We start from the raw sequence: 12,979 nt of genomic DNA, 5'->3' as shown, positions 1-12,979 counted from the left end.
AGCCAAAGGTAGCCCTGCTCAGGACGCCTGCCCGCAAGGACACACAGGGCCTCTCCAGACTCAGAGCAGGGCCCTCGTCTGAGCAGGATCCCGACGAGTGTAGCAGAAGGCAGCGCATGGGGTAACAGCACTCAGACGGGGGCGTTGGGGAAGGAGGACAGACAGTCGCCTAGTTCAAGCCACATCACAGAGGTATAGTAGCTCTCTTAACTTGAGCAGTTTCATTTAAATTTTCAGTTAGGAAGGGAAACATCCTGATCAAAAATAAATATTTTCATGTCACCGTACTTTACACACTAGGTAATACCACTATGAGGATGGTTTACTAAGAGGCAATAACTTGATTTAAGTCGTTGATGACGAAAATTTCTGTCAATCTACCATTCGCAGCAGAGCATCATCTCGGGGCTTCTGAGCTGGGTTTTCACTGCCTGGAAAGTTCTTCAGGCTTCTCTTCCTCCAGCACCAACTCATCCCAGGTGGCTGCACGAATGTCCCTGTCCTCAGACAGGCCATCCCTGTATCCGCAATCTACTGCTGCCTCTCCCCACCTTTTTATACTCAGAGCCCCCGTCCTTTTCCTTCACAGCACCCATCACGAGTCATAAATATATCACAGATATCTGTGTTCATTTCTGCAATGTCTCTCCCCACGCCACGAGAGCAGAAACCACGTCTGTTCTACCACCATTAAAGACTCTGCACCAGTATAGGATCTGGCGCATACTAGGCACCCAAACATGGGAGGAATGAACACACGCATACACTAAAGAACGAAAATGTCACCTCCCTTTACTTCTAAAAGTATTATGTAATTTTATTTATTTTTTTGAAGGAACAGTTTTTATTTTATTTTTTTAAGTTTATTATTATTTTTTTAAGAGTCTCTACACCCAACGTGGGGCTTGAACCCACAGTCCTGAGATCCAGAGTCTCATGCTCTTCTCAGTCAGCAGCCGGGCTGGCGTCCCTACAGTAATTTTAAAAATGGAGTGAATTGTGACATTTCCATTACAGGCTGGTATTTTGTGCTCTATGAGATAAGCCACCCAACTCTGGGCTCTGAGAACAAACACAAGTTTAAATGTAAACTTGATCAGCCAAGAACCATCTATAAACAAATGCAAAATCAACACCATTCCTGCACACCAGTCAGAAACATGACACGCAATTCCCAGGGCCATTCACAAGGACCACAAAAACCAAGAGGCACATTGACACAAATCTAACAGAAGATTTTTTTTTTTAACATGGAACATCATAGAATTCCACTGAAGGCCATAAAAGACTTAGGTAAATGAGAGGCACCTCGGTTTGCAGATGGCAGCCATGAGGCCCCAAAGACGGCAACTCTCCCTGAATACTATCTAAATGCAAACGCAACACCAATAACACAAAATTTAAACACAAAAACAAAAACAAGCCACATGTTCGGATAACATGCACAGGTTTACCTGTGGAGAAAGAGAAGAACGCAGTGTGCGTGTGAGATACATCAACAGACACAAACATGGAAAACGCCATTTTTGCAAAATCCAGCAGTGTAACGACGACAGGCACGCGACGTTACTTCCAATGTTTTGACTGAAACAATAAATGCTCCAAGTTCAGAAGAGCAAGGGTCTGGGGGATCTTGACAAAGACGGTAACACAACTGGGTTGTGAAAGCCGTGTAACAGACAGAAGGGGCTTCCGGGGGAAGGAAAGATCCAGGAGAATCGATGAGGAAACAAGCACAAGACCTCTGTGAGAGTGAACCGAGTGTGGCTTACATCCCAGAACACTAGTAACGGACCAGACATGGCACGGTGAAGGAAGCACAGCCCTGGGATCCTATAACGGGCCCCACCCAAACTGGTCCAATGGGCGCCCAATGGGGACACGCACATATCCTATCTCTCTGGGATAGCCACGGTCCGCAGTCACAAACAGAAGGCCAAGAGAAGCCTTTCTGCAAAGAAACTTAAAATGTTGTTTAGCCAACACCTACTTCTCCAAGGATACCTGTTTTCACAGCACACCATCTACTCACTTTATGGGTGTTTCTTTCAACCTTCTAACTTTTTATGGAACAACCCACTTTGGAAATTGCTACATTCTACTAACCCAGCCCTTTGGAGGTCGGAGCCAGAATAGAGGCTTAAGGATTTGGAAATAAAAGGCAACAATCAGGGGCACCTGGGTAGCTCAGTGGATTAAGCCGCTGCCTTTGGCACAGGTCATGATCTCAGGGTCCTGAGATCGAGCCCCGCGTCAGGCTCTCTGCTCCACAGGGAGCCTGCTTCCTCCTCTCTCTCTGCCTGCCTCTCTGCCTACTTGTGATCTCTCTCTGTCAAATAAATAAAATAAAATCTTTAAAAAAAAAAAGGCAACAATCAGCCAAACATAACAACAGACCGGATGAATGCATGGGTCACAGAAAATAGAGAAGTAGGTAATGCTTCTGGAATCTCGAGCCCAGATGACGACAGGAATGCTTTTAGCACAAACAGTGAAGTCAAAAGAGGGTCAACTATTAGGTATCGGGCACCACGCTTGAATTTAGATGGGTTTGGGGAGACAGTGAGATACTCCCCTGGAAGGAAAACTGAGCAAGAAGTTAAGAGTCTACGATCCAGTTCCCAGATCTATCCGCAGGCAACTTTATGAGCCTGAGCAGGTCTCAAATCCCAGGCAGGGGTTACAGCAGTGACCTTTAAGCTCTTTCAAATTCAATACTCTGCCATTCTAAAATCGGGCACTTGGAAGTCAAGATACCAATACTATCAAGTTCTACCTTTAAAGGTGTGAAATGAATAAAAAATATAGAATAAAAATAAACAATTCAAGAATTTGAATATATGAACATAAATATATCAATGAGAGGCTTTTAAGAGATTATGCAATTAGAGATGTTTAAGAAATCGATGAAACCTACAAAGAAATCTAGGATGTCTCACTCGGGCCCCCTCCCCCAATGTCATGGAATACTTAGTATTTTGCGGCTGCACAAGGCAGATGCTTGAACCTGACCCAGTGTGGCAGTTCATATATTTTTATGAGTACCTCTCAACACCCTGAAGATTTCAAGGCAAATGAGAACATCTTCCTAGATGGCTCACCACACATCAAGGTAGGTCAAAACTGTGCTCAATGCCTTACAACTGCGACCAGAATGCCAGTAAGACACTAGCCTTGTGCACTGGCCTAAGCCCAGGGTTTATAAAAATTAAAAGCTTTTCCTAAGAGCACTTAGGCTGGGATGCTAAAATGAATGAAATCGTGATGATCCTTTTGAAGTACCTTCAAGGGAAAAAATGATCAGCTAAGAACTGCAAATAGCATTGCAGGGTTTAATAATAAACTTAAAAGGAAGCAGCTCTCAGGGAGGAGAGAGACGAGGTATTGGAAAGTGCACGCAGGGCTGACAGGGATTTTTTTTTAATCGAGGCTGAAAAGTTTTTCAAAAACACCAAGAGTTTTTGTTGTTGTTAAGTTGTTTTCGTCGTTTTGGTTGAAGTGTATGAAAAATGCTTTCATGAAACTAGTAGGAAAGTGACGGGCACACACAGTTAACAGAAGTCAACAGGTAACAATCTGTTCCATTGTCTCTTCAGTTCCATTTTCGAAAATCTCTTTAAGGATGTTGAATTCTTCTTCTTCTTTTTTTTTTTAAACAAGTTTAAAACCGTGTAAGATACAATCTGGAATCATATTTTCATTTTCACAAGGCAAAACGAAGCCACCTGTACAATTTCCAAGCCTCCTGAGCCCACGCAGGGTCGGTGGGAAAGTCCCTGGAAGGCACCGGCCTGGTTTCCTCTTGGCCTCCCGAGCTATCCAGGAAAGCCAGGCACCTGGTATTTTTAGAAGGTCAGCGTTGTTTTTCTGATCAACAAAGGAAGAATGTCAATTCTCCCTTTTCTCTAGCCTTCACCTTCTAAAACCACCTTTCTTGGAGGAATGTAAATTCCATACCAACCCTCTTCTTCCCCGCCTTGTCCACAGTCTTACTCCCTAAGCCCCAGCCCTGCAGCGGTGTGCACACCATTTCATTCCCATCCTTCAGACCCTGAACTGCAACGGGACGCCCAGCGGCCTACATACTGCTCCCGGACAGACTGCAGACCAGAGGACCAGACCAAACCCCTGGAAACTCCCAGATAGCCATCTAATTCCTGCGGATAAGGAAGCGCCGGGAGAGGGTAAGAGAGATCACCGGGCAAGCTGTTTCCTCACCAACCAGCCGAGTCTGTTCACCAAGTCGCCCTCATTTGGGGGAGAATGAGTCACAATGGGAGAGTCAAGCACAGGGCCCAGAAAAGGACAAACAGAGAAGCATATCAACCAACCCGCCCAGCTCTGGACTGGCCAAGGACACCCACAGGAACCCTGATTCCAGGTCACAAAGGAAGCAAGCCAGGAGGGAGGCTCTCACTCCAACTCCTTAAAACAACCTCCTTAAGAGTGGCCCAAAGCTTCAAAGAACACCGCACCACGAGGCAACACGTCGTTCTGGAAAGCACACCGTCTGGGGCTTAATCCCTAACCAGCCCCGGCAAATTACCCAGTTCCCTCATCCACAAAGCCTTCCTGCAGAAGGGCAGCAGTGCGGATGACACAAACAAGCTACAGAAAATACCCGGGGGCCGCCTGGGTGGCTCAGCCGGTTAAGATTCAGACTCTTGATCTCAGCTCAGATCTTGATCTCAGAGTCAGGAGTTCGAGCTCCGTGCCGGGCTCCCAGCCTACCTTAAAAAAAAAAAAAGGAAAACAAAGTACGCAGGACGAGGGCTGACCCAGAGGAAGCACCCACCACTTCACTGACAACAGCAGGAACGTCACATAAAACATGAATGATTCATGCTTTGGGGGCTTGGCATTTCTTGTCCACAAGGCAAACACTCTGTAGTCTGCAGACAGCCTTAGCGGGACTGAATCAGCCCGGCTGAGCACCCACCGAGGACAGGATGCCAGCAGGTAGGGAAGGAAGAGGGAAGGAAGCGGGAGGCACCAAGCACCTTCCCCGACCCCGTGCCAGGGCCCACCACGTGACTCGGCACCTGCTCCCATGGAATGGCCCTTTGTACATCCTCGGGATCCAAAACGGGACCCCCCATGCTCTCCTCCGGGACGCTCCTTCCTAACCTCCAAACCAACCCAGCCTTCAAGAGGCAGGTGTTTGGAGACCTGATCCCTTCCACGCCGCCAGAGGTTGGAGGATGTGAAAGCACAGAGGACAAAGGAGGAGCGGGCACCACGCTCCGTCTCCTCCCACCCTCTCGCTTTTGTCTGTTGTCAGCTTTTGTCTGGGCAGGAGTGTTGGCGTGGCCCGGTCACCACAGCTGTCACAGTCATTTTCTTCATTTCCCCAACATCCACTCCACGCAGGGTGGCCTGCCCGGCTGCGTCCTTTGAGGCACAATGGATTTCCTTCATTGCTTTTTAATGCACGGCCTCCCATTAGCCGTGCGCTTGACAAATGTGAATGGATGAGGAAGGTACTGACAAGGGAAAAGAAAGCCAGGAAAGGTTACAGGAGCGAGATGCGGTGGCTCACCCTTCATCCCGCTCGGGGGCGAGCCGGAAGGTGCCCCTGACGGAGCTCAGCAGACCACAGTCTGCCTCCCTCCACATACCCACCGAAGGGGAACTTAATGACAAGAGACAGAAGTTACTGCACCAACACCTCAAGACCCTAAGACCCCTGAAGACCCTAAATGATGTCCTATCATTATTTGAAATAATTAAACAAGATAGAACTTTCAGTCTTTACAGTCTTATCTTAGAAACAAACCAAATAAAAAAAACCAATATTGACTTTTCCATTTGCCCAGGAGCATTCTGAGAAATCCAGACCCAATCGATGATGCCAAGTGTTAAAATCCATTCTGCTCCTGCACTCAGTGGTCGCTCGTGTGTCAAGGTCAGGCGGCTCCTGCCCATGACCACCCCCCAGGCCACCCCAAGGACTGGATACCATTTCCATTCCCTTTTCACAGGGACACCTAAGCTCACTTCCCCTCTGGGGAAAGGATGAGCCTGGAAATTCCGTGGAATATGCGTTCCCATGAGCACAGAAAGCTGATGTTCTCAGAGGTACTGTAAAGAAAGGCCCTTGACACTTCCCTAAGGAAAAATGTCTCTGTGAAAGGCGACTGCCAGGACCAAAAGCACATGCTGGGAAAATCCCCCCCTGCTCTGCGTGTGTTTCCAATTCTGATGTCCCACTTCCTCTTTATAACCACATTCCTTCCCTCCTTGTTTCTCCTCTAAAGAGACACTCTGGCATTGGGTCTCCAGAGTGTGCTGTTCTGTGAAAGGCTGTAAGGTAAAAAGAGCTAAAACGGATGTCAATGAATATAAAATGCTTAAACACCGAGTAAGATCTATTCCATTCCACCGCTTTTAAATGTTTCCAAAAAAGATCTTATTTTTAAATATTGGCAGCCTAACTTCTTAAAAATAAAGTTTCCTTCACTTAAAGCGTATGCACACAGGCGATCACACAGCATAGAGCTTTTTAGCAAATACACTTTTAAGAGCTGTGACGTCACTGTGCCTTCCAAACCTCTCTCACAGGGATTTCTCTCTCTCTTTAAGATTTTATTGATTTATTTGACAGACAGAGAGAGAGAGAGAGAGAACAGCAGGGGGAGGGCAAAGAGAAGAAGAAGCAGACTCCCCGCTGAGCAGGGAGTCCATTCCAGGACCCCAGGATCATGACTTGAAATGAAGGCAGAGGCTTAACCAACTGAGCCACCCAGGTGCCCCACAGGTTTCTGAAAGGATCATTATGGTAATATATGAGAAAGTGATAAGAAATTTGCAAAAGGCAAATCAAATAGATATTCGAGCTATTGTTATTCCAATTCTTTTAAGATATCATACCTTATAGTGTTTACTTAAAAAGAATATGGACTTTCGCCTCGACCACTTGCTAGTTACCTACACAGGTAGGGTGTAAGAAGCAAGCTAGTAATCTCCCTAGGCCTCCTTTCAACTGTAAAATGGGTATAATACCCGCTTTAACAAGTTGTGAGGATTCATGGAATAATGTATGCAAAACCCATCATACGCAGTAAACACTTACTAAATGACAGTGACAATTACTGTTAGGCTATTTAACAAAAATCCAAATATCCAGCCATTAAAAATAGTAGAAGGGTGGGGAGAGAGGGGAGAACCTCACCCAAAGGGGGGACCAATGCTGAAAACATGGATCTCAGGCTCTGAGGATCCCTTCCTCGCCAAACCACTCCTACCCCCACTCCTTCCCCACTGGGGTCAGAAGATCCTCCTTGCTTTGCATAACTGTGGGGCAACCCAGGAGAGTGAGTCTTTAACACCAGGCTTGACAAAGTGATGATTCATCCCAACCCACGAAGGGGGTGCAGTCAGCCTCACCACACCATGGGAGATCCATGGGCAGCGCCTGGGGCGGAGACAAGCCGAGCAAGAGCCCCCCCCGCCCCACCCGCGTCTCCAGCAGCAGCTAACACACTCTTGTTAGTGCATATTCCGAGGTGTAGCCGGGAGGAATCCAACTGTGCCACACCTTACAAAGCAACTCCCGACATAAATGAAAAGTCCAAAATGGCAACCACAACAACAATAACAGGGAAAAAGTCTCCCTCTGTCCCCTCTGTGTGCCGCCGGTGGCACCACATTTTGCCAGGCAGCGTTTTGGTCACAGCAGCAAACAGCGTGACGGCTGGACAGCATCCCGCTCCAACTTCACCGCCTAACGGCTCCTGAGGACAAGTCCCACTGCTTCCCAGCCTGGCCTAAAACTGTGACCACATCCCCCACGAAAAAGACAAGCCCTCAGCGGCAGCTGACACAGCTCTTTTCCATTACCACTTCGTGGGCAGCAAACATTTTTTCCCCCTGGAGTAAGCTCCTAATTCCCCTTCTAAGGTTAAGAAGCTTTCAAACTTGGTTGTTTTAAATCGAATGCCCAGTGGGGTGGTTTAACCGTGGGTCCACAGAGTTGTAAAAGAGGCAGGGCTGGGGTCACCTGCCACCCCTGGTCACCGGCCATCCCTGGATGTCTCCTCAATCCTCCCACGGTAATTCTAACCTTCCCTCCGACTTCGGAATCCTTCCACCAGGGGCCCATAGGCACAGACCATGAATGCCTGGAAATGTCAGCCTCCTCCCCAAACAGTTTCGCTTGGAATACCCCCATCCAAAACACTCATCATTCCATGACCCCATGTCCCTCCCCAGGTCAACCTTTCCTTCTGGGTTTCTGGATTCAATCTGGAAAAGGTTCACTCAACAAACGTCCACCATATTAGATCTAATTCCACCCCTAAAAAAAAAAAATAAAAATCCCATTGGGCATAACGGTATGAGTTCTTTCTTACTTTCTTACTCCAGGTGGTCCACACTGGGGGAGAGAAAGCCCAGAAGCAGCGGGTCCTTGACTCAAACTGCAACCACTGGGGTGTGTGGGGTGTGTTTTCTGGGAAAGCCTGCAAAAGGGTTTTTCAACTCCGTGTTACATAATCTGATTCATTTATTTAGCCATGTCTGATTTTATAGTGATCTCCCCGCAAACATTCCTGGAAAACTGTTATACTGTATTACAATGGAAAAAATAATTTTATGTCAAAATCAGTTCCGTAAAATTTGCCTCCTACCCATTCCTGCCGATACCCACTGGCCACACACACGTCCACGGGCGCACACCGACACACAAGTACCCGGATCCCTCACAAAAAAAGTCGTCCGAAGTAACCGAGATTCGGTTTCAGCAAACCGACACTGGGAGCGCCTCGAACTCGAGGAAGTGCACAACTTGTTGCGGCAGCAACTTGACCGGGGTCTGAACAAAGCACCACAAAGACGCTCCGGGAACCCCGGCCCGAGGACGAAATGTGCGCGCCGGGCCCCGCTCTGCACCGCGCGCTCACGCACCCCTTCCCGCCCCCTCCGCGGCCCAGCGAGCGCCCGCCCGGACTCCGGGTTCTAGTCTGGTTTCCATCGCGGCGCCGCTCCCTCCCCTTCCTCCGCAGCCACCCGGAGTCAATCCCGTCGCGGCAGGAAACGAGACCCGGGGCAGCCCCTCCGCCGCGGCGGAACAAAGGAGCGCAGCGCAGCCGCCCGCGCCGGGCGCCCCCTCGGGTCCCGCACCCCTCTCCGCCGCCGCCGGGGCACGCCGCACCTGAACCCCGCTCCCCGGGACGCCCCATTGTTCTCCCCACGCTCTCCCTCCCTGAGGCGCCCCCCAGCCCGTGCCGGGCCGCGGAGCCGGGGCCGCAGAAAAGGACGGGTGCGGGTGGGTACGAGGAAGACCCGGGCTTCGCTCTGCCCAGGGGTGCGGGAGGATGGGGCAGAGTAAGAGCAACTTTGCTCCCCAGCCGCCGTCGCTCCCGCCCGCCCCGAGCCACTGCGGAGTCACGACCACCCCGGCGACCTCCAGCGCGCGCGGGTTCCCGCCGCAGCCACGCCGCGGCCCCCGGCGACCCGTACCCCGCGGGCTGCGGTGGGGCCGCGGGGATCCCGGGCACAAAGGCGCGAGGCGCCCCCTCCGCCGCCCCCGGAGGGCCGCGGCCGGAGCGAGCGGGCAGGGCCGGGAGAAGGGGAGAGGCTCGCGCTACCTCGCCGGGCGCCGCTGCGCCTCCTGGTCGTCCTCGCGCTCCGGGACGCGGGCCCACCGCGAAGCTGCGGGGCTCCCGCGGCGGCTGCTCGACGGAGGCTGCCGGGCGGACGCTGTTCCGCGGCCGCCGGTCCTTCGCGCGCCCCGCGCTCCCGCACCGCCTCCACGCGCCGCGCCCGGGCTCCCGAGCGCGCCCGACTGCGGAGAACCGGCTGCCGCGGGGCGCTGGGCTGCAGCGGGAGGCGCGCGGCCACTCCCCTCTCCCCCGCAGGCCGAGGGGCCGGCCGAGGGGCGGGGGCGGCGACCTCGCCGCCTGGGATTCGCCCCTGCGCGCGCCGGCTGGGCCCGGAGCCCCCGCCCCCGAGCCCACCCTCCCCCGGCGGCCGGGCGCGGCCGCACAGCGCCCCCCGGTGAACGCGCGCGGAAGGCTGCGCGCGGGGGCAGGTCGGGACGCTGCCGAGAGCGGAAGGAGAGCGCGGGGAGGCGTCCCGGCCGGCGCCCACGGGGAGCTCGGCCCTCGCACCTGCGTGCACCGCTGAGCTCACCGGCACCCGGCAGGACGCGCGGCGGCGGGCAGCCCGGGACAAGCGCCAGCGGACTGGGAGCTTTCCCGGTTGTCCCTTCTGCCCTACGTGAAGTCTGGCCGCCCAAGAAAAGCAGAAAGGATGAATTTGACCGAAAGAGAAAGGAAGTGCATTGAGTAGCAAAGTGTGCTTTTATTTGCAGGGTTCCTAATATCTCACGTCATGCTAAGTAAGCACTGACCAAGTTCTCTGCTACAAAAAAATACAAGATAGTTTAAAAGAAATTTCAAATACCCGTACGTATCTGAAAACAGCGTATCAATGGACAGTGCGTAGCGAGCAACGGCGGGTACTAGTCCGCACAGTACTCAAGCGCGTTGGAGGGGACAGTCAGGACCTCTCGCTTCCCTCTCCAGCCTGCCTCTTGCCTCTTTGTGGAATCCAGAGCGAGCCGCCTGACCCAGGGCCCGGTTTCCTCATCCCAGAGGAGGGCAGGTTGCTCCTCCAAGCTTACTCACTGGGTGAGGTGAGCATTAGTTGGCGAAGGTGTTCAGAGCAATGTAGGCACAGTAATTATTACTCATGATTCTAACTACTTTATTCTAAATGAAATAAATTGCCATAAATGGGGCCAGGTTTAAATGGACTGACCTATATCTGGAAACTGTCACTAAAACGAGGTGAACCAAGGAATCCATACCATATATAGTAACTCTGTTCCCAGAGACATAAGAACCACAGGCACTGGGATTTGTCAAATGTCACCAGTAGAGTTTGGAAAGGTGGCAATTGCGCAGACTCTATCTGCTTGGGACTGTATCATCATGGACGACACTATCTGCATCAAAGTCTGATCTGCAGAAGACACGATAATGGGGTGGGCGTAGTGACTATCCCCTACAGCGCCCTTCTTGCTCAGTCTTCTCCGAAACCTGAGGTAGGTTTCTTTCTTGTTCTTATTTTACAGACAAGGAAAGTCGAAACCAAAGAGGTCTTCCAGCTAAGAAGTGGCAGTGGTGGCTTGAAGACATGTCCACAAATTCTTCGACACTCCTCCCGTCAAAGAATAGAGTCTAGTCGCCGTCCTCTTGAATATGGCTGAATTTAGTGGCTTGATTCTAATGAGTGGAATGCAGCGGAAGTGATGCTGTATGACTTCTGGTTCTAGGTCGTGGAAGGAATTAGAGGTTTCGCCTGGCCCTCACTTTGGAACCCGGCTGCCATTCTGTGAGCCATCTCGGTCTGCACGGACGGTCAAAGGCAGATGTTCCAGCTGATGGTGCCAAGGGAGAACCCAGCCGGGAGCCAGATATGTGAGTTAGTGAGGCCTTGAGATGACTCCAGCCCCAGCCACTGACTGACCACAGTGCGTAAGAGACTGCTGCCGAGAAAACCTAACTGAACCTAGTCGGTGCCCACCATCAGGAGACAATATTGAGAGATTGTCTTTGGAGGGGCCGTTACATAGCAGTTGACCCTGAGACAGTAGCAGAGACGGGATTTGAACCCAGGCCGTCTGACTCCACAGTCTCCACTGCAATCTCACTGTCTTGGACCGTGCTAAGCTAGCCTGATGAATACCAGCTTGCACAACAGCATATGGACCTGCCGCCCGATGACACGGTGAGACTCACTTTTCCATGTTGCCTGTCTGGTTCGGGTTCCAAATGGATCGCTTATAGCAAGTTGGCAATAAGGAAGCCTCTGACCTCTCTTTCTGGTCCAACTTTCCAAAAAATAACAAGTTCAAATGGCAGGTCCACACATACCAAATATAAACAAATGGTTTAAAAGAGTGGGGGAACTCTACCAACTTTTCATCTTTGAATAGGGCAAGTTTTCTTAAAAAGTAGGTTTGGGACACGTGTGTGCTGATAGGACTCCTGAGAAAGCCACTCAGGAAGATTTTGGAGCTCCTGCCCCAAGGAAAAGACAGGGAATGTAGTTATGCGGAAACAGTTCCTCCTCTAGAAGGACCTAGCGTAGTGGGGAAATTTATGCTCTCTGCCTGGTTTTCAGCAAATTCAGAAAAAAAAAAAAAAAAAATACTAGAAACTGTTGAGCTCATCCTAATAATCGCTGAGAAAATGAACCAAGAAGCTATTAGAAAGCCGAAAGTGTTTCTAGAGCAAAGTTCTGCTTCTCTTTCAAAAACATCATTAACCTAGTTTTCATAAATCTCAAAATCCAAACTCCTGAAGACATACCATGAGGCTTTTAAATACTTTTACCTTCTTGGCCATTCTTTTCACAAGTCAATCAATATCAATCAACAACTTTTGAATTTAAGAGAAGCAGATTATAGTTGTAGTAACCGTCCAGAATGGATAATAAATCCACCAACTACAAAAGCATTTTTTACCTTCCTGTCAGTCTATTGAAAGGAAGTAGAGTATATGAAGAAGAAGAAAGACTGTTATCATGATTTTAAGGTGAAAGACATAAGTTATCAAATTGTAGGAGTAAAAAGAATATAAGAAGTGTACTTTAGGTCAATGAAAACATGGCATGATTTAAGGTAAAACAAAAGAAATCCTGCCAGCCTTGTGGGAAAATGTAGATACAAAAGCACATTTGTGTGTCCCAGGAAGAGAATTACCACTAAATGTGTAGTTTGTTGTTGTTTTTTATCTTGGGTGTTTTTAACTTGAGCCTATTTTATTTAATTTTACCTTATTTTGTTTTATTTGACAGAGAGAGCACAAGCAGGACAAATAGTAAAGGGAGAGGGAGAAGCAGGCTCCCCACGGAGCCAGGAACCCAATGCAGGGCTCGATCCCAGAACACTGGGATCATGACCTGAGCCAAAGGCAGATGCTTAACCATCTGTGCCACCCAGACATCCTTACTTGAGCCCTTTAAAAAAAAT

The 12,979-nt window shown here is 50.1% G+C and overlaps 1 protein-coding gene across 6 annotated transcripts in view; it reads right to left on the bottom strand.

Annotated features, from left to right (window-relative positions):
* The window catches only part of MYO1B (myosin IB), a 179,708-nt gene extending 169,870 nt beyond the window's left edge, over positions 1-9,838 (bottom strand). For 5 of the 6 annotated variants that reach the window (XM_046018231.1, XM_046018233.1, XM_046018235.1 and 2 more), the window contains exon 1: positions 9,588-9,838. The gene's annotated coding sequence lies outside the window, so the exon portion shown is untranslated. The remainder of the gene's footprint in view (positions 1-9,587) is intronic. The other variant, XM_046018236.1, reaches the window with a different exon arrangement.
* Between the last annotated feature and the right edge of the window lie 3,141 nt (positions 9,839-12,979).

The sequence above is a fragment of the Meles meles genome, chromosome 9 (genome assembly GCF_922984935.1).
Source record: "Meles meles chromosome 9, mMelMel3.1 paternal haplotype, whole genome shotgun sequence".
NCBI classification, from domain to species: domain Eukaryota; kingdom Metazoa; phylum Chordata; class Mammalia; order Carnivora; family Mustelidae; genus Meles; species Meles meles.
The sequence above is the reverse complement of the archived record's forward strand: the minus strand, read 5'-3'. Positions and strand labels throughout refer to the sequence as shown.